This window comes from Culex pipiens, chromosome 2, assembly GCF_016801865.2.
Source record: "Culex pipiens pallens isolate TS chromosome 2, TS_CPP_V2, whole genome shotgun sequence".
NCBI classification, from domain to species: domain Eukaryota; kingdom Metazoa; phylum Arthropoda; class Insecta; order Diptera; family Culicidae; genus Culex; species Culex pipiens.
In genome coordinates, this window is record NC_068938.1 from 151,165,102 (window position 1) to 151,184,173 (window position 19,072).

At 34.4% G+C, this 19,072-nt stretch overlaps 1 protein-coding gene and 1 non-coding gene across 2 annotated transcripts in view; both read right to left on the reverse strand.

Moving 5' to 3' along the window:
- Positions 1-19,072, reverse strand: part of LOC120427538 (matrix metalloproteinase-2) — a 574,651-nt gene that overhangs the window by 474,020 nt on the left and 81,559 nt on the right. The window lies entirely within an intron of this gene.
- On the reverse strand, positions 1,725-1,808 carry Trnal-uaa (transfer RNA leucine (anticodon UAA)). Its single transcript has one exon. It is a non-coding gene; the product is annotated as a tRNA-Leu (tRNA).

Genomic DNA, 19,072 nt, shown 5'->3' on the forward strand with positions numbered 1-19,072 from the left:
TCTGGACTGTACTTGGATTTCAGTTTTTTTTATCTTACAGATTTTTGGCCTAATCAACAATTTTGGCAGGTTAAGGTGAAGCCGACAATAATTTTCTAAAAAAAATCATCTTCACTCCAAAATGCTCCTTATTAAGTTTAATTTTACGATTTTTTGTATTTTTGAACTGAATCATATTTTTTCAATTCGGTTTTATTGGTGTATAATCAAGATACAATAAGTTCTTTTGAGGTACATAACAGAGTTTTGGAGTTCTTTACAGCTGTGTGTTACATCATAATCCATTTTGGGACAGTTATTGCTTGTAAATAAAGGTGTCACCAAGAGTAACTTTGGCTGAGTACTATGCCTCTACGCATTTTTTCACAATTTAAATGATAATAGTGCCATTTTACAGCAGAAAATGTGAAAAACAGGCAAAAAATTGAAAAACACACATTTTAAATACTAGAACCAGTTCCAATTTTATTATTTGAAATTCTTTTCGTGGTTACTTTAGCAGACATGACAAAAATCAGTGTTTTTTGAAACTGTTTTTTTGCAGGCAAATAATAAAGGAAATGAAGATCACTATTTTTTATGTTAAATGCCACACATAAATACAGTTTCCTGGTCATACAATAAATCTAAAAAACATATTTGATCAGAATCTTTAAATATTTCGTATTGTTACATATATTAAAATATTTAATAATTTAAACAAATATCTTCAAATGCAATTTTGGTAGCAAATTAGTGGTAAACATTTATCTAAGGACTTATAATTTGGTGTCATAGACATGGAAAATATTTATAACTATCATTAAGATATATTTTTGAAAATAATTTGGTGAAAAATTCATTGTGTACTCGGTGATAAATTATCACATTTTCGTTACAGTTACTCTATATAACTAAACAAAATATTAAAGCTGTTTTTCGATATTTTACGAATTTTTGAATTTTCAAAGGCTCCAATAAATATAAAAATAATGCATTCAGTTTCAAAGAAAATATGTTTTTTAAAGGACTGCACTATTTTTGATAAGACAAGTACAAATGAAGTGATGGTAACGATTGTTTTATACAACAATATTTTTCCACGTTTGATTTTTAAAGTGTATTTTTAATTCCCGCCTTAGCATTCAGTCCATACTCAATTATCCGAAGCCCTTGGAAAAAAATTACTTTGCATAATCGAATCATGAATTTTGTTTTTCTTTGTCTTATTTTGTATTATCGTGCTTAAGTATGACCCCTGAACTACTCTAAGAAGATTTAAAATTGTTAAATCCAAGAAGGCGGTGATGAAATATTTGAAAAAGCGTATTTTAATTTAATAGGCAATTGACTACTCGACTAAAATATGGTCGCAGAATTTGATTTTAATGTTGAAAGTAAGAAAATAAAGAAGTAATTATTTTTTTAATGATTCGATTTTTCGAAGTCCCATGCAAACCCACGAAACTTCGGATGATCGAGGCATCGAATAATCGAGCCTGGACTGTATTTTGAATTCATCAATCTAGTTAGATCATGCGTAACGGTTCATTCTGTACACAAATGATTCATTTTCTAGTTCAATTGACAAACAACACAACCGTTAGTTCATGAAATATTTCAAATTAATATTCCAATTAGAACTCGAAGGCCAGTCCCACACACACTCCAACAAAGCAACCCCTAATTTGGAAAATTCCCCTAGCACCTCTCATCGCTCCTCACACGTTCAAAAAAAGAGGATGTGTCAGAAGTGGGGTTCGAACCCACGCTCCCTTACGGGAACCAGAGCTTAAATCTGGCGCCTTAGACCGCTCGGCCATCCTGACTTCGTGCTGGGAGAGTGGTTCATAGCGGTACTAGAGCGCTGCTTTACCCCTTCCGTTGGAGCAGTTCAAGTGGTTGGGTACCGCTGTAAGGAAAACTGTGGGAGGTGGGAAAACTTATTTTCGTTGGCAAGTGGGAAAATTTTGTGCCGTCGAAGGGGTTGGCTGATTTATTCGGCTAAATTTATGGCTTTTTCGGTGGGGGAGCGATAAGACGAGTCTGAGGGTCTAAACGCAAATAAAAGATGATTTAGTCGGCGGGAAACGAGAATCGCTGAGTCACATCTAAAAGAGTTGGGAAACCCCTTTAACTTTGTGTGTAAGTTAGTAGCCGTTGAAGTTGTCGCGCCATAGTTATTAGTTTCCAAATGGGGCAGATAGACACAACGATGAATTCGACGCACCCTTCTCACGATTGTTGGAGGTTCTCGAGACGGTTGTGTCGTAGTCGCAGACGAAGTGGTCAATTACGCGGGGCAGACGTAATAAATTAAGGTTCTTTATTGAATCAATGGCGATTTAGAGGAATCATTTGTCGAACTTGGGGCTGCTGAAGTTGTTTTGACATTGGAAATTGTTGAGATTTGAACTTGTTCAACTTGTAACCTCATTAATTCAGTACAACTCTTGTAATTTTTGTTTTGATTTATAGTTCGATGCAGCTTGGCTGCTCTTTTGTTCAATAAAGTCCGGAAAAGTGTATTAACCTCACAAAAAGCCTTTATTATCGCCACGGAAGCTTTTACTCTTTCTTTCTCAAATTTTTCACCGTCTCCGACCGTCAAGCTAATTTATAGTCACTCTTTCGCTAGTTCTGGTCAAAGCAGTTGGGTAAGGCTTTCTTTCTTTCTTTTTTTCCTCACCCTAAATCGATCACAATTTGTTCTCACCGCAACAGGTCAGACCGGTAATTTTTTTTTTTAATTTATATTTATTCAAATTTCTTTTCCATGTACATTCATTCAGTTAAAATATTATTGAGTGTCCAATCACAAACGATGACTTTTCACCTCAATTTTAAATACTAGCAACTTTCATTTATTCATGAAATATTGTAGCTTTCGCTATTCAGTGATTTCAAATGTAGGAGGTCCCACATGTACAAAAGGGAAAAGGGATACCTTAAAACTAACTTATAAACTATATAAAGAGCGGATCAATGCAGCTGAAGACTGCAATGATTTTTGTCGAAATGCATCAATTATCTTATTGGACATAACATCCAAAGTGTCAACTTCGGCTAATTGATGAAGTTCACTGGTGCTGAACCAGGAAGGAAGTTTCAGAAACATTTTCAGAATTTTGTTCTGAATCCTCTGAAGTTTTTTCTTCCTGGTTAAGCAACAGCTTGTCCAGATCGGCACAGCATAAAGCATGGCAGGTCTGAAAATTTGTTTATAAATTAACAGTTTATTCTTGAGACAAAGTCTAGAATTCCTGTTTATAAGTGGATACAAACATTTAATATATTTGTTACATTTAACCTGGATACTTTCAATGTGATCCTTGTAAGTAAGGTTTTTGTCAAAACCAAGTCCAAGATATTTCACTTGATCCTCCCACTTTAAATTTACCTCATTCATCTTTATAATGTGATGACTTTTTGGTTTAAGAAAATCAGCCCTTGGTGTGTGAGGGAAAATAATAAGTTGAGTTTTTGCAGCATTTGGAGTAATTTTCCATTCTTTCAAATAAGAATTGAAAATATCCAAGCTTTTTTGTAATCTTCTTGTGATGACACGAAGGCTTCTGCCTTTGGCGGAGATGCTTGTGTCATCAGCAAAAAGTGATTTCTGACATCCTGGGGGCAAATCAGGCAAGTCAGAAGTAAAAATATTGTATAAAATTGGACCCAAAATGCTTCCTTGAGGGACGCCAGCACGTACAGGTAGTTGATCAGATTTGCTATTCTGATAACATACCTGCAGAGTACGATCCGTCAAATAATTTTGAATAATTTTCACGATATAAATCGGAAAATTAAACCTTTTCAATTTCGCAATCAAACCTTTATGCCAAACACTGTCAAATGCTTTTTCTATGTCTAGAAGAGCAGCGCCAGTAGAATAGCCCTCAGATTTGTTGCTTCGAATTAAATTTGAAACTCTCAACAACTGATGAGTAGTTGAATGCCCAAGGCGAAATCCAAACTGCTCATCAGCGAAAATTGAATTTTCATTAATGTGCGTCATCATTCTATTAAGAATTATTCTTTCGAATAATTTACTAATAGATGAAAGCAAACTAATGGGCCGATAGCTTGAGGCTTCAGCAGGATTTTTATCCGGTTTCAAAATCGGAATTACTTTGGCATTTTTCCAACTGCTGGGAAAATATGCCAACGCAAAACATTTATTGAAAATTTTGACCAAGCTACTTAAAGTTGCTTCTGGTAATTTTTTAATTAAAATGTAAAAAATGCCATCCTCACCAGGGGCTTTCATATTTTTAAATTTTTTGATAATAGATTTTATTTCATTCAGATCCGTATTAAAAACTTCATCTGATGAAAATTCTTGTTCAACAATATTCTGAAATTCTATTGAAATTTGATTTTCAATAGGACTCAAAACATTCAAGTTGAAATTATGAGCACTCTCAAACTGCTGAGCAAGTTTTTGAGCTTTTTCCCCATTAGTTAATAGAATATTATCACCATCTTTTAAAGAAGGGATGGGTTTTTGAGGTTTCTTAAGAACCTTTGAAAGTTTCCAAAAAGGTTTGGAATAAGGTTTAATTTGTTCGACATCTCTTGCGAACTTTTCATTTCGCAGGAGAGTGAATCTGTGGTCAATAACCTTTTGCAAATCTTTTTGAATTCGCTTCAGTGCAGGATCACGAGAACGTTGATACTGTCTTCGGCGAACATTTTTCAGACGAATCAGAAGCTGAAGATCGTCATCAATAATGGGAGAATCAAATTTGACTTGGACTTTAGGAATAGCAATATTCCTAGCATCCAAAATTGCATTAGATAAAGATTCCAAGGCTGAATCAATATCAGCTTTGGTTTCTAAAACAAAATCATGATTTAAATTATTCTCAATATGATGCTGATACCTGTCCCAATTAGCTTTGTGGTAATTAAACACAGAACTATTGGGTCTGGTAACTGCTTCATGAGAAAGTGAAAAAGTTACTGGAAGGTGATCAGAATCAAAATCAGCATGAGTCACTAAAGGATCACAATACTGACTTTGATTTGTCAAAACCAAATCAATTGTTGATGGATTTCTAACAGAAGAAAAGCAAGTTGGCCCATTCGAGTATAAAACCGAATAAAGACCAGAAGTGCAATCTCTGAATAGAATTTTACCGTTGGAATTTACTTTAGAATTATTCCAAGATTGGTGTTTGGCATTAAAATCACCGATGATCAAAAATCGAGATCTATGCCGAGTAAGTTTATTCAAATCCCCTTTGAAATAATTTTTATTTTCCCCAGTGCATTGGAAAGGTAAATATGCAGCTGCAATCATAATTTTCCCAAAAGAAGTTTCAAGTTCAATGCCCAAACTTTCAATAACTTTTAACTTAAAGTCACGTAACGTGCTATAAGTCATACTACGGTGGATAACTATTGCAACTCCACCGCCATTTCGATTCATTCGGTTATTAGTTATAACTTTATAACCTGGATCACTTTTCAAATAAGTGCCAGTTTTTCAAAATGTTTCGGTTATAACAGCAACATGCACGTTATGAACTCGTAAAAAGTTGAAAAATTCATTTTCTTTCGCTTTTAAAGAGCGAGCATTAAAATTCATAATATTGATGGAATTACTTAGATCCATGATTAAACTTCAGGGTAAGAACAACATCATTCGCAAATTTTAATCCAATCTGGATAGCTTCCATCATGGATGTAGCATTACTCATTGTTTGAATCAAACCAAACAGTGAGTTTTGCAAAAAAGTCAGTTTTTCAAACGTAACATCGCCGAGATCAGAAGATCCCAAAGCGTTGCCAGCAGAAAAAAAAAATCAAATGAGATTTGAGGTACCTGCCCAATTTCAGAAAGATTGGTAGAGGGTTTAAAATTCGTGGATGAACCCGAACCCGAAACGACGTTAGCATACGAAATGCCATTGTTGTTACCTAACTTTTCCACGGTAGGGGTATTTCTAGCATTGTTCGAGTGAGACAGCACGAACGTTTGATTTAAAGATGCAGGTACAACCTGACTTTGAGAAAATTTCGGTTTGGATTTCGGCTGATGCTTAGCACGAGAATCCAAAACCTTTTTTCTGATGGGGCAATCCCAGAAATTTGATTTGTGATTTCCACCACAATTTGCACATTTAAATTGGGTGACTTCTTTCACGGGACAATTGTCCTTGTCGTGAGAAGAATCCCCGCAAACCATGCATTTTGGAACCATGGCGCAATGATCAGTACCGTGACCGAATGCCTGGCAACGCCGGCACTGGGTCAGATTCTGGCCATTACCGCCATGTTTCTTAAAATGCTCCCACTTTACCCGTACATGGAACAAAAACTGAACTTTGTCCAAAAGTTTCAAATTGTTGATTTCATTTCTGTTGAAATGAATCAGATAAAATTGTGAAGTCAAACCAAAGCGAGAAATATTCCCGTTTGATTTTTTCTTCATTGGTATTACTTGGGATGGGGCAAAGCCAAGCAACACCTTAAGTTCATTTTTGATTTCATCCACCGACAAGTCATTGGAGAGACCTTTCAGGACCACCTTGAATGGCCGAGCATTCTTGGTCTCATACGTGTAGAAATTGTGTTTGTGGTTTTTCAAATAACCAACAAAAGTTTGGTGATCTTGTAAAGATTCCGTCAACAAGCGACATTCTCCTCTTCGACCAAGCTGGAACGAAACCTTCAAATTGCAAGTTTCCTTGCAATTCTTCAGTTGCGTTCGAAAGCTGGCCAAATCGGAGACGGAAGTCACTACAATTGGCGGAGCCTTTACTCGTTTCTCGACGGCAGAAGGCTCAGTACGAGGAGAAGGTTCCTTGTCATCAGTTTCGGATAAAACACCGAAACTGTTTGTCAATGGAATTGGAGGATTGACCTCACATTCAGAATCAGAATCAGACCTCAGAAGAGGCTGTTTTCTTTTTCTGTTTCCGTTAGCCGGTTTAGCGTTCAAACGCTTCACCGACCTAACGACCAAATCTTCAGAAGATTTGCGTTTACCTTTGTTTTGACGCATTTTGCAAGCAAAGTTCTCTTAAAAAGATGGCTTCGTTTGTAAAATACAACAAAATTTCAGGTGGGGTTAGTCTTGAAAAGACTGTTTAGAATTTTGGAAAATAACTCAGGTAGTCTTTAAAAAGACTGTGAATTTTGTTTTGAAATAACTCTGAGCTTAGGTAGTAAAAAAATACCGCAGCTCTAGTGTCCGTTCACCACGAAGGTTCGCAAGACACTGTCAGACCGGCAATTCGATTATGAATGGTGCCACATGGTTTGACGGGAAAAAATATGCTTAAGTGAAGACCGTTGTGGGAAGTGATTTAAAGATCACCTGTTGAGCAGTTCTTTCAGATTTCGGTCATTAGATTTTTTTTTTGTTTCTTTTTTATTCGACTGAAGCATTTTGGGTGCCTTAGGTATGCCCAAAGAAGCCATTTTGCATTATTAGTTTGTCCATATAATTTTCCATACAAATTTGGCAGCTGTCCATACAAAAATGATGCATGAAAATTCAAAAATCTGTATCTGTTGAAGGAATTTTTTGATCGATTTGGTATCTTCGGCAATGTTGTAGGTATGGATATGGACTACACTGAAAAAAAATTACACACGGTAAAACAATTTGGTGATTTTTTAACTTTTTGTCACTAAAACATAATTTGAATTTTTTAATAAATACTGATTTTTTCAAAAATCGAAACATTGGTCGCAAAAAAATTTTCAACTTCATTTTTCGATGTAAAATCAAATTTGCAATCAAAACGTACTTTAGTGAAATTTTGATAAAGTGCACCGTTTTCAAGTTAAGGCTATTTTTAGGTAACTTTTTTTGAAAATCGTCGCACTTTTTCATTTTTTAAAATTAGTGCACATGTTTGCCCACTTTTGAAAAAAATATTTTTGAAAAGCTGAAAAAATTCTCTATAATTTACTTTTTTGAACTTTGTTGATACGACCCTTACTTGCTGAGAAATTTCCATGCAAATTTTTAAAAACATTTTTTAAGCCAAGACTAACATTATAAAAGGGCGTAATATTGAATAATTGGTCCTTTTGAAATGTTAGTCTTGATTTAAAATTTTAAAAATATTTGTTTCGAATAGTTCGGAAAATTTCACGACTGTTTCATATTTTAACATTGTAAATCAGACCATTAGTTGCTGAGATATTGACATTAGAAAATGGTGGGTTGTTTGGGTGAGAATTAGAAAACATCAATTTTCCTGTTATTTAACCTTTGCATGGCAATATCTCAGCAACTAAGGGTCGTATAAATTAAGTTCAAAAAACAAAAAAATAGAGAATTTTCTCAGCTTTTCAGAAACATTTTTTTTCAAAGGTGGGCAAACATGGGTACTAGTTTTAAAAAATGAAAAACTGCGAAAATTTTCAAAAAAGTTTCCTTAAATGCTTATAACTATAGAACGGTGCACTTTATCAAAAATTCACTAAATTTTTGATTGTAAATTCGATTTTACATCGAAAACTGAAGTTGAAAAATTTTTGCGACCAATATTTCGTTGTTTTGAAAAAATCAATATTGATAAGAAATTCATAACTCGGTCAAAGATTTTTTGCACAACCTGGAAATTTCTGAAAAGTTGGCATTTTATGTCCTCTGAAACATGAAAAATATGAAAATTGTGTTTTTTTTTGCAAATCAAATTTTAGTGAAAAAAAGTTAAATTCATTTTTTTCAGTGTAGTTTTTATCCATCCATACCGAAGACACCAAATCGATCAGAAAATTCCTTCAAAAGATACAAAATTTTGAATTTTCATATATCATTTTTGTATGGACAGCTGCCAAATTTGTATGGAAAATTATATGGACAAACTTATGATGCAAAATGGCTTCTTTGGGCATACCGAAGGCACCAAAAAAGTTTCAGTTGGATTAAAAACTGCAAAAATTAAAATTCTAAAAAAAAAGACCGATTTTGTAGAGAACTGCTCAGCTAATTCTGATTCTGAAATATTTATCGCAAGTTTTTTTCAAATTAATTTTTCGATGATCGAATTTTCAATCAAAAAGTCCTGTAGTGAAATTTTAATAAAGTGCACTGTTTTAAAGATATAGCCATTTTTAGAAAACTTTTTTGAAAATAGTCGCGGTTATTACTTTTTTTCAATTAATTCGTAAAATTTTGCAATCTTTTCGAAAACAATATTTTTTTTAATCAAGACTAACATTTCAAATAAGCGTAATATTTGGATCTTTTGAAATGTTAGTCTTGAATAAAAAACAAATTTTCCGTAATCAGCGGATCATTTCGAGCAACTTTTGTTCCACGTAAAACTATAATTTCCTTGCTTCATGGTTGCTTCTGTAATTTTTAATATTGTTATTTGCATTTAAGCCGCTGCAAATATTTTTCAAAGTTTATGTCTTCAATATTGGCTCAAAGGCTCAAAAAAATCTGAGGCTAAAAAATGATTTTATTTTAAACTTCATTTTTTTTAAAGGAAATAGTTGTGTAATCAACTGAACATCATTTGCAGTACAGTTTCCTGCTTTGATAATCACTTTGAACATGATTGAAACAGTTTGAAAATATTTTGATTTTTTATGAAATGTTGATGTACGATGTTCGATGAAGTTTTTTTACTCAACATTTTTTTAAAAGCAGCTGAACTGATGAATGCATTTATCAACACTTTTTTCATTTAAAATGTTGAAACCAAGGCAAGTAATTTTAATTTTCTATTTTTTTAATGCCCCTCGACTTTGGCCAGAGGCAAGGTACTTAAAATTTAATTGCAATTCAAAATCAAAATTACGGCATGCTTGTTTTGACTTCAAATGTAGAGGATGATAACTAAAACCACAGTCAACCCCAGAAAACATTAGAGTAGAGTAGTCATCAATGAGACACGGGGAACAATGATAAAATGGCTCTCACAAGTCGTAGTTTCAACCAATCAGGCTCATATTTGGGGGAAAGGTGTGTCTACTGGATACACGTCTGCCATTATAGTGGCTTTGGTTATGGACGTTCCCTTGAAAAGTTATTCATAAATGTTTGATTCTGGGGTGTAAAAGTAAATTTTGGACAAAAATTACTTTTTCGCTCGTAGGCTGCCATTAACACCAACACTAATATTTCTTCAAATTTCTTTCGACGTTTCATTGGGATTGAGTTGGGCTACAATGTCCTTTCATTAGGTTTGGCCAAAATTTAGAATATACCCAGTATCCAGGACTGTCTCATTGTTCCCCACTCCTTTCAGCTCATGGGTAACAATGAGACACTTTGATTTTTCTTCATTAAACTTTTCAAAATCTATGGAAATCTTTCAAAACATGAATTTAAAGTGATTTTTGGCATATTTATAGAGTTTTAACTTCATTTAACCAAAAATACAAAGTTATTTGGTATAAATAATTGGATTTTACTAAATTTAAATACTTTTTAGTATAACTTTTGTTAATTAAAGTTTCATGTTGGCAAAATTGCTCTAAAATGTTCAAGGCAAGTTACCTGCAATGGAACAATACAAAAACTTGATGTTTTACAAGAAAAATCTTGATTTTCGTAGTGTGTCTCATTGTTCCCCAGCTGTCTCATTGTTCCTGCCAAGTGCGTCTACAATGAGACAGTTGAATAACTCTGGCTGTAGATGTCGGATCGATCTCATATTTTGGTCAATGTTAGAACACATTAAAAGAAAGAAAATGCAACAAAAAGCTTATTAAAACATGCTGATGAAAAAATGAGAAAAATCTTTGAAAGTTGAAAACCAAAAGTGTCTCATTGATGACTACCCTACCCTACTGCTTTGAATACATAAAATAAGTCAAATTACCAAACTCCTGCTTTTCAATTAAAAAAAAGAATTTGTCTTTCTTTTGCATTTTGGAACTTTAAAAAAAGTTTAAGACGAATTTTAGGCAGAGTTGGATTGGCGCGGGTTAAAATTACATTAAGTGCGATTAAAGTTGATATTTTCATGAAAATGATATCTTTGTAAAGTTTTCAGCGAATTTGTAACTTTTTTACTTATTTTATCTCAAATTTATATGGATTTTAGGCCAATGCAAATTATTATTAAAATATGGACCATAGTTGATTAATTGTAAAACGTTGTTTTTTTAATTAATTTTTTTAATGAAAATTAATGAAAAATTTGTTTAGAAATGGTTTTTCATCATCTATTTTTAAAATGAGAAATTATTTTAAGCTGCCTCATCAATGTACACCAAATCTGTATGAATCAAATTCCACTGAGTTGTACTAATCCTTCATGCACAGAACTTGACCATCGATTCGCAACAACAACCAACCCAAAAACAACATCCAGCGTCGACGGATCGCATCGCGAATCCCCAAACAAGAAAGCTTCCTCTGCGCCCGTGGAGTGGCCACGCCGTGGCCGTGCCATCATGGCCTGAGAAACGCATCCGGTCCGGGGTGGGGGAGGTTAGCGGACACTTCTACGTGCCGCCAAATGCAGTCGCGCAAAAGCCTGCAATAAACAGTACGTGACCTGGGGGACGTCAACGAGCATGAGTGTTTGCCTCGCCGGCGGCGGTCTGTGCAACTCCCTGCCACTGGAACTGGAACTCTATTTCTGCGCACCGCAGCACTGGACGAATGAATCAAAACAATAATATTTAAGGTGGATGGTGGTGTTTTTGAAATTTTTAAATTTCGTTAAAATCAAAGCGTTTGTTTAAAATCTCTTGCATTAAATTATTTTTAAATTAATAATACTGAAGATGAATCATCAATCTTGCTAGATGTTCATCATAAAGCTAACAATATACCAAAATAGTGACATCAACTCCAAACAAAAAAAATCCTTTTTTATAAAAAAGCATGTAGTTCCGCACCTGCCGTTTTCAGGGCAGGATTCGAGACCTCGAAGGCTTGTGGAACGATAAACAACAAGTGATTATTCATCGACACTTGCGTTGACGGTTTTCGAGAGGGGCTTACATTGTGTTGTAAGCGAGTTCTGCATATGACGCTGTCGACGCGATATGAAAAGCCCTCTTCTTGAGAGGTAGTTTTTAACAGTTTTCGACTGGGATGGATATGGAGGCCATCGAATGTGTCACTTCCAGGTGGTTTGATTGTCATAAGCTATGATTTCTGAAGGGCACTATAGCAATCCCTAATCAAGCTTCATTACAATCAAGGATTAATGAGTGATTTTAATTGAATATTTAAAATGTAACTGCAGTCCGTTTCTTGTTTCTTGTTTCTTGTTTCTTGTTTCTTGTTTCTTGTTTCTTGTTTCTTGTTTCTTGTTTCTTGTTTCTTGTTTCTTGTTTCTTGTTTCTTGTTTCTTGTTTCTTGTTTCTTGTTTCTTGTTTCTTGTTTCTTGTTTCTTGTTTCTTGTTTCTTGTTTCTTGTTTCTTGTTTCTTGTTTCTTGTTTCTTGTTTCTTGTTTCTTGTTTCTTGTTTCTTGTTTCTTGTTTCTTGTTTCTTGTTTCTTGTTTCTTGTTTCTTGTTTCTTGTTTCTTGTTTCTTGTTTCTTGTTTCTTGTTTCTTGTTTCTTGTTTCTTCGAATCTTTTTCCACAACAGAAACTCATTACTAAAACAAAGCGTAATTGCTGTAATTAGCACTCAATGTGAACGCTTCCAAACAAAGAGACAATCCCTCTCCCTCCCAAAACAGAAAACAATCACCAAACTATTTTTCCAATAAACAAACCACTTTATCTTTCGTCCACTGCGAACAAACTCCCTCCCAAACTTGCCCAATAAAAGCGAATCGCTGCGCATTTATTCCATTACGATTATTATTGTAATCCAAACAAGTCAACACTTTTTTTTTCTTCTTCTCATCATCCACGGGTGCAACGCGAAAGAGAAGAAAAGCCCTCCCACTTTTTCATCTTGCTCACCGCAAATCGCCTTTTTCATGCTTTATGGTGCATGTCAATGGAAAGCGCGCGAAAGAAAGAGTTGCCTTTCATGTTCACGTGTGGGAAAAACGAAGTTCACTTGAAAGGGGTTGCATATGGGTGGGTGGTTAAGGAGGAGGAGGTTGGCAAAAAGGAAAGAAGCTATTAGTATAACAATCCTTTACACGTGTGAGAGGACCGCAAGGAAGGTTGCTTGCTTTTCTAGAATGAAAGAAAAGTGCTTTTCTTTTATTTTGACGAACACATGAGCTGGAAAGGAAATGGGTTTTGGGGGAAAGGGTTTTCCTATTGATGAGCACTTCAAGTGGATTGACTTTATTCTATTGTTACAATGATTGGTTTGTAATAAAATCAACGAAGAAAACAGTTTAAAGTTTTTTTTTGTTATAACTAAAGTATACGTTTTTTGGCGTTGAATTTTTATATGGAGGTTAACTCCTCCTTTGGACCTCAAAGGAGAAAAACTTTAAACAAAATTTGTATCGCTTTTGTTAAATTTCCGTGATTTTTTTTGAATTTCTAAAATACCACTAAAAAGTTCTTTCTTGATGATCAAATTCACCACCATTCCTGATCCAATTGCTGGACATCGTTCAGAAAACAACTTCTCCAAAGTCCATGCATGCGATAAAAAATTATTTGCCTTTGTGTAGATTTGGTTTGGACCCCATTCGTTGATGGTGGGAAAAAGATGGGAAAACTTAGTTGGGGAAAAAATGCAACCAAGAAAAGAAGGACTTTGCTTCATTTTAAAAAAAACAGCACTTTCTCTCGCAGATTTCTCTTGATCGAAAGTTGTTTCCTTTATACAGGATTTTGGTCAGGAAAAGTGTGAAATTTAGGGTAAGTGTTGGTTAATTGATTTCACGTTATTTTTTTTAATTATTCTTGAAAATTTATTTTGGATTATTCAAAATAACATTTTAATGTTATTTCATTCAATACTGTTAGATAAAAAATGCCAACTACCCCTTCGCGTCAAGTTTCGAGTACAGCGATTGACGCGAAACTGTTTGCTTCTTTTATGACTTTCGGGAATAACGAGCTTTTATTACGGGCCACCGGCGACAAATAAACACACAAAGAAAACGCACTAACCTCCCATCACCACCCACTGAGAGGAAGCTCGCAACAACAAAAAAACGAAGCAGACAAGTGTTTCTTTCCAACAAACGCGTATAAACCGAAACGAGGTGTTGATTTTACTGCTTTACGAGGGTATTGAACTGTGGTGCTATCTATCAAACTATTTTATGACGTGAAAAAGATGGGAGGGAGGGGAAGAGTCTTCATTCTGGTGGATTTCTTATCGATTTTGTTACTGGCGGAGATTTCCACCAAGAGTTAGTTTCCGAGCATAAAAATAAACCGTAAAGCGCCCTTAAGGGAAAGGGCGATCAATGTAATCGAAACTGCATTCAAACCCAAATCAAGATGTATGCAAATACAGAGCGATGATTTTCCGAGCAACACAGTATGAATGCAATCGAAAGCTTGCTTGTCCCGCAGATCTTGGGAGGACAAAATGCATTCCAAGTCCAGATGCCGTGCCGGGATGTTTATTTTTATCACATCCCTTTAGGGCTTTTGATAAACCTACGGTGGATTTTGCAACAGGACAGGGATGACAGATTTCATTTTCATGTTTTTATAGTTCATTGAGAAGTATTTAATTTGTTAAATTATAAAATAACTGTTTCCTCAAAATTTGTTGATTTTTGATATTTCTATCAGCAATTCCCCACGAAAACAGCATGATTCGAAAAAAAAGTTCTCCGACCGGGCCCAAAATTTTTCTGGGGGTTCCTTGGCCGAAATAATTAGACCCGTATTTTTTTTTTGGCCATTTGGGTGACCTACGCCGTGTTAGGGTGGTTCGAAAAATGGCAATTTTCGTCGATTTTCGCAAAAACCACTTTTTTCAAAAAGTCATATCTCAGTGCCATTTCATCCGATTTTAGCTGTCCTAGACGGATTTGGGAAAAATAGTAAGAAGATTCAAAAATTTAGATTAAAAAACGCAACTTTTGGTACCATAACAACTATAGGTCATCGCTGAAATTTTAAAGTTATCGCAATTTTAGTGAAAAAAGTCGATTTTTTCCCATTTTCGTCATCTTCCCATTTTTGCGCGTGGCGCGTCAAAAAACCCAGTTTTTATTTTCAAAAAATCGTATCTCAGAGTATCGAAAACATAACTTCACTATTTTTTGATGTGTTATGTGAAATTTTTCGAGGAATCCGATAAAAATATTTTCAGACATAGGCTCTTTGGTCCCGAGACCTTCAAAACAGCATTTTAAGTTTTCATACGACCTTTTCAAATGTTAAGCTAGATTTTTGAAACTTCTTACTATTTTTCTTAAATAGCCAAACTAATCACCTTTCTTTTGCGTCTAGGACAGCTAAAATCGGATGAAATGGCGCGGAGATATGACTTTTTGAAAAAAGTGGTTTTTGCGAAAATCGACGAAAATTGCCATTTTTCGAACCACCCTACCACGGCGTAGGTCACCCAAATGGCCAAACAAAAAAAATACGGATCTAATTATTTCGGCCAAGCATCCCCCAGAAAAAATTGAGCTCGATCGGAGAACTTTTTTTTCAAAACATGCTGTTTTCGTGGGGAATTGCTGTATAACAAACCAGCAAAAAAATTAGGCTTAAAATTTCAAGATACAATAAAATTTCAATTAATCAAACCATAATATAGTAGTTGTTCGGTAACTGGACTGAGAACGTAGCCCAGTCACCGAATGTTGCTCGTTAACTGGGCTGAACAAAAAATAACGAGGGGACAACCGATGCATAATATTTTCCAGATGAAATATAAAAATAAAAGTTACTCAAATTTATTTACAATGCTTTCTTTTCATATTTCTTTAATTCTAACGTGAAATTAAACAAAAGTTTGAAAAAGTTTTTTTATTTATTGAATATGATTTTTGCATCCATTAACCCCTCGGTCATTTTGGTTTGTTTTGGTTTTTTTACGTTTGTCTGCTGTTTAACTGGGCTACGGCCCAGTTATCGAGCACCCAGTTAAAAAGCAGCCCAGTTAAACAACGCCCAGTTACCGAACAACTACTGTACTGCCATTATGAGGAGAAAACAAAACAACAGACCGGTCCAGGCATATCCACAAACAGAGCTAAACATTTTGGACAGCATATTTTTCATCAAATGCTTTTAATCAATCAATGTTAAACTTGAGCATTTTTTTTCACTAAAAAAAATGTAAAATTGTTTACACAATCTCAATAATCAGAAATTCTCCTATAATTGGCAGGTTAAGCACTCGCTTTTAGCTCCATCCAATTTGCTGATTTTCACTATTTAAACAACTTATTGCGTAAGACTGTTGATAGCAACTTGCTTGCTCACTTCCTATTGAGTTATTTATCTCGATTTCAGTTAAAAACGCTTTTTATGAGCTGTAATTGAACGGCAAAGTGCTGATATGGCAACATTAGAGACACGATGGAGTTAGATGCAGTTCCCCTAGTTAGGATGATTCCACAAAAAAGTCTCCAGAATCAATTTCATGTTTTTGTACTTAAACATTAGGGATGGCCGAATGCTTTTTCACGCAAAGTAAGTATGGAGAAATAGTAAGGTTTGGTTTTAGTATATCTTGCATGCAATTGTAAGCAGCTATTTCAGTATTGTAAACTAAAATTATGAGCTTAAATAAGATAAGAAATGTACAATTTATTTATTTATATTACAATTTAATTGAATAGCATGGAAAAACTTATTTAAATCATTTTGTATATTTGTTGTTGTTTGAAAGTAATCTTATGCTGTTGATTTTTTGTTCAAATATGATTTTAAAAATTCTTTGGCGAAGAAATTGATGAATCCACTTATGTGGATATGTGGAGCAAATCTTCACTTCTTGTTATATTTTAAAATAAAAAAAAGGACACTTTTTGGCCATTATGGTCAAAGTTTTGATGTTTGTAAAATATATTAAACCAGTGGTGACCAAGTTTTGTTGGTAACTGCAAAGAAAGCAAAAGTATGTACTCCATATTAAATAAAAAGTTATAAAATAACTTTTTTGTATGAGTTGGCTCTTCAATTTACCTAAATGCCATTTGACATGTCATTTTCCGGAATGTTTGGTCAATTTAGACTATTTGTCGAGATTTTTTTCACAAAGAATGTATTTACTACTAACATCAATCAAATTACCGATTGATTTACCGATTATTATCTCGTTTTCAATATGATAAAAACAGACACCAAAAGACACGGAGATATTTTCAGGAGATGTAGTTAAAAATTTGTTACGTTAGCATAGAAAATTCAAAATGATTTAAAAATTGCAATAACTCCTCAATAAAGGTTCAACACATTTTGCTGTCTTGGGCAAACAGGTGAGATTTTTTAACCATTTTTGCAAAAATGGCGTATATTTAATTTAAATCATGAGCTAGACTTTGGCGACTATAACTTTGCCGAAGGCACCAAAGCCCCAAAACGCCCCAAAACTGGCTAGGACGTCAAATAAGGGAATTAACATTTTTTCCATTTTATTTTGCCATTTCGAACGCTGTGGTATAATTAAGGCTACACACTGTTTGGATTTTTTCCGCACCATACGGATTTTTGACCCTCTCGCGGCTTTTTTTACAGGCTGGATTTTTTTCATATAAAACGTATTTTTAAGGAATTCAAATCACAACCTATTTAAGAATTTAATTGTTATTTTGCTTTTTTCCAATGCATTTCATACTAGACATTTTTTATTTGACTGTAAGTTTGATTTCAAGAGGATATTTTGGTAATTTTGTCAATTTTGAGTTAATGATGCAGTTTTATTCAAAATCATGTGAACAATCATAAAAACCAATAAAATTTAGTAGTTTATTCCAGAAACCGTAGCAAATTTTACTTTATCGTGAAATCCTAACACGTAGCCTTGTGGGCGGGACAAATTTGCCTAGCGTTTTTCTCGGCTTGCTGTTTTTGCCTTTCTGACAGAAAAAAAGGTTTAAGGTTTGCTTTTGGAAAAACGCTTTCTCTGAAATCCTAAAAAAATCGTGCACGGTGGAGAGTCGTCCCAAAAAAAATCCTATTACTAATTTGAAGGTTTTGATGCGCTCTTTCGATTGAATTTTGGGCCGAAACCCGGAACTCGAAGCCTGATTTTTGAGAGCTCTTTTTCTGATGTCTGTATCCGCTCTTGAAAATTTGTGTCTTTCATCATTGGAAAACCGCTCGTAAAACCCACAATTTTTATATTCCAGATTGGTAGCCGTGGGGTCGGAGACGAACATTCTATTTTAAAATTCACAGGTTTCAACCAGTCAATGTGGTCAAAGCCATTTTCAGAGGTATTTTTTGGACAATTTTACAGATAAGAGATAACACTATCAAATTAAAAGAATTCAGTTTCAAACAAAAAGCCATTCGAAAACATGCGCCATAAACTGCTTGGGCCCAAAATTTGAAGCTTTTCCAAAATGTATTTCCAGAGACAAAGCCATTTTAGTGTTTCATCTTATTTTTACCCTATTTTTTCCCATTAAATTTTTGGTTTACTGAACATCACATTCGAAGTCCCGGATCGTTCTCGCTCGAAAGATCGACAAGTCGTCAAGTCGAAGCATAAACGCCAGCACATTTACGCTTGCGCGTTTTACGCTGCGCGTGAAAGTGTTCTTTCTGGCTTATCATGATAGATCGACAAAGTGAAATATCGGTACATTTTTTTTTAAGTTAATCATAGACTTACATTAAAGACTGAGTACCCTTTATTTTTTTTTTTAATATTGTCAATCCAATATGTTTTTTTTAAATTAAATATAATTATCTTGCGACCTATAATGTACCTCAAAAATGTAAAAAAAAATGGCATTCGAGGTTCAGCCTAAAAAGATTCGAAGCTTTCCGTCAAATGCTCACTGGGTGGTAACATTGTTTTTCTGAAAAATTAATTGCACCAATATATTTGTCGTAGTTTCATCATTTTGTAAGAAAGGCTCTATTTCACCTCTGGCGGTGATTCGTTTTTTTACATATGTGACGGACTAGATTAGAGCCGCAGATTATTATTTTTAAATTCTTTTCAAAACAAATCTATTCAGTAAAATATCCAAAGGCATTCATAAGCTTGTGCCAAATTTTCTCTCAGAAAAACATAAAGATTTAGTTCGCCAAGTTGCAGTTGTCGAATTTTCAATAGAAAATGTATATAGTAGTCGGGCATTCACA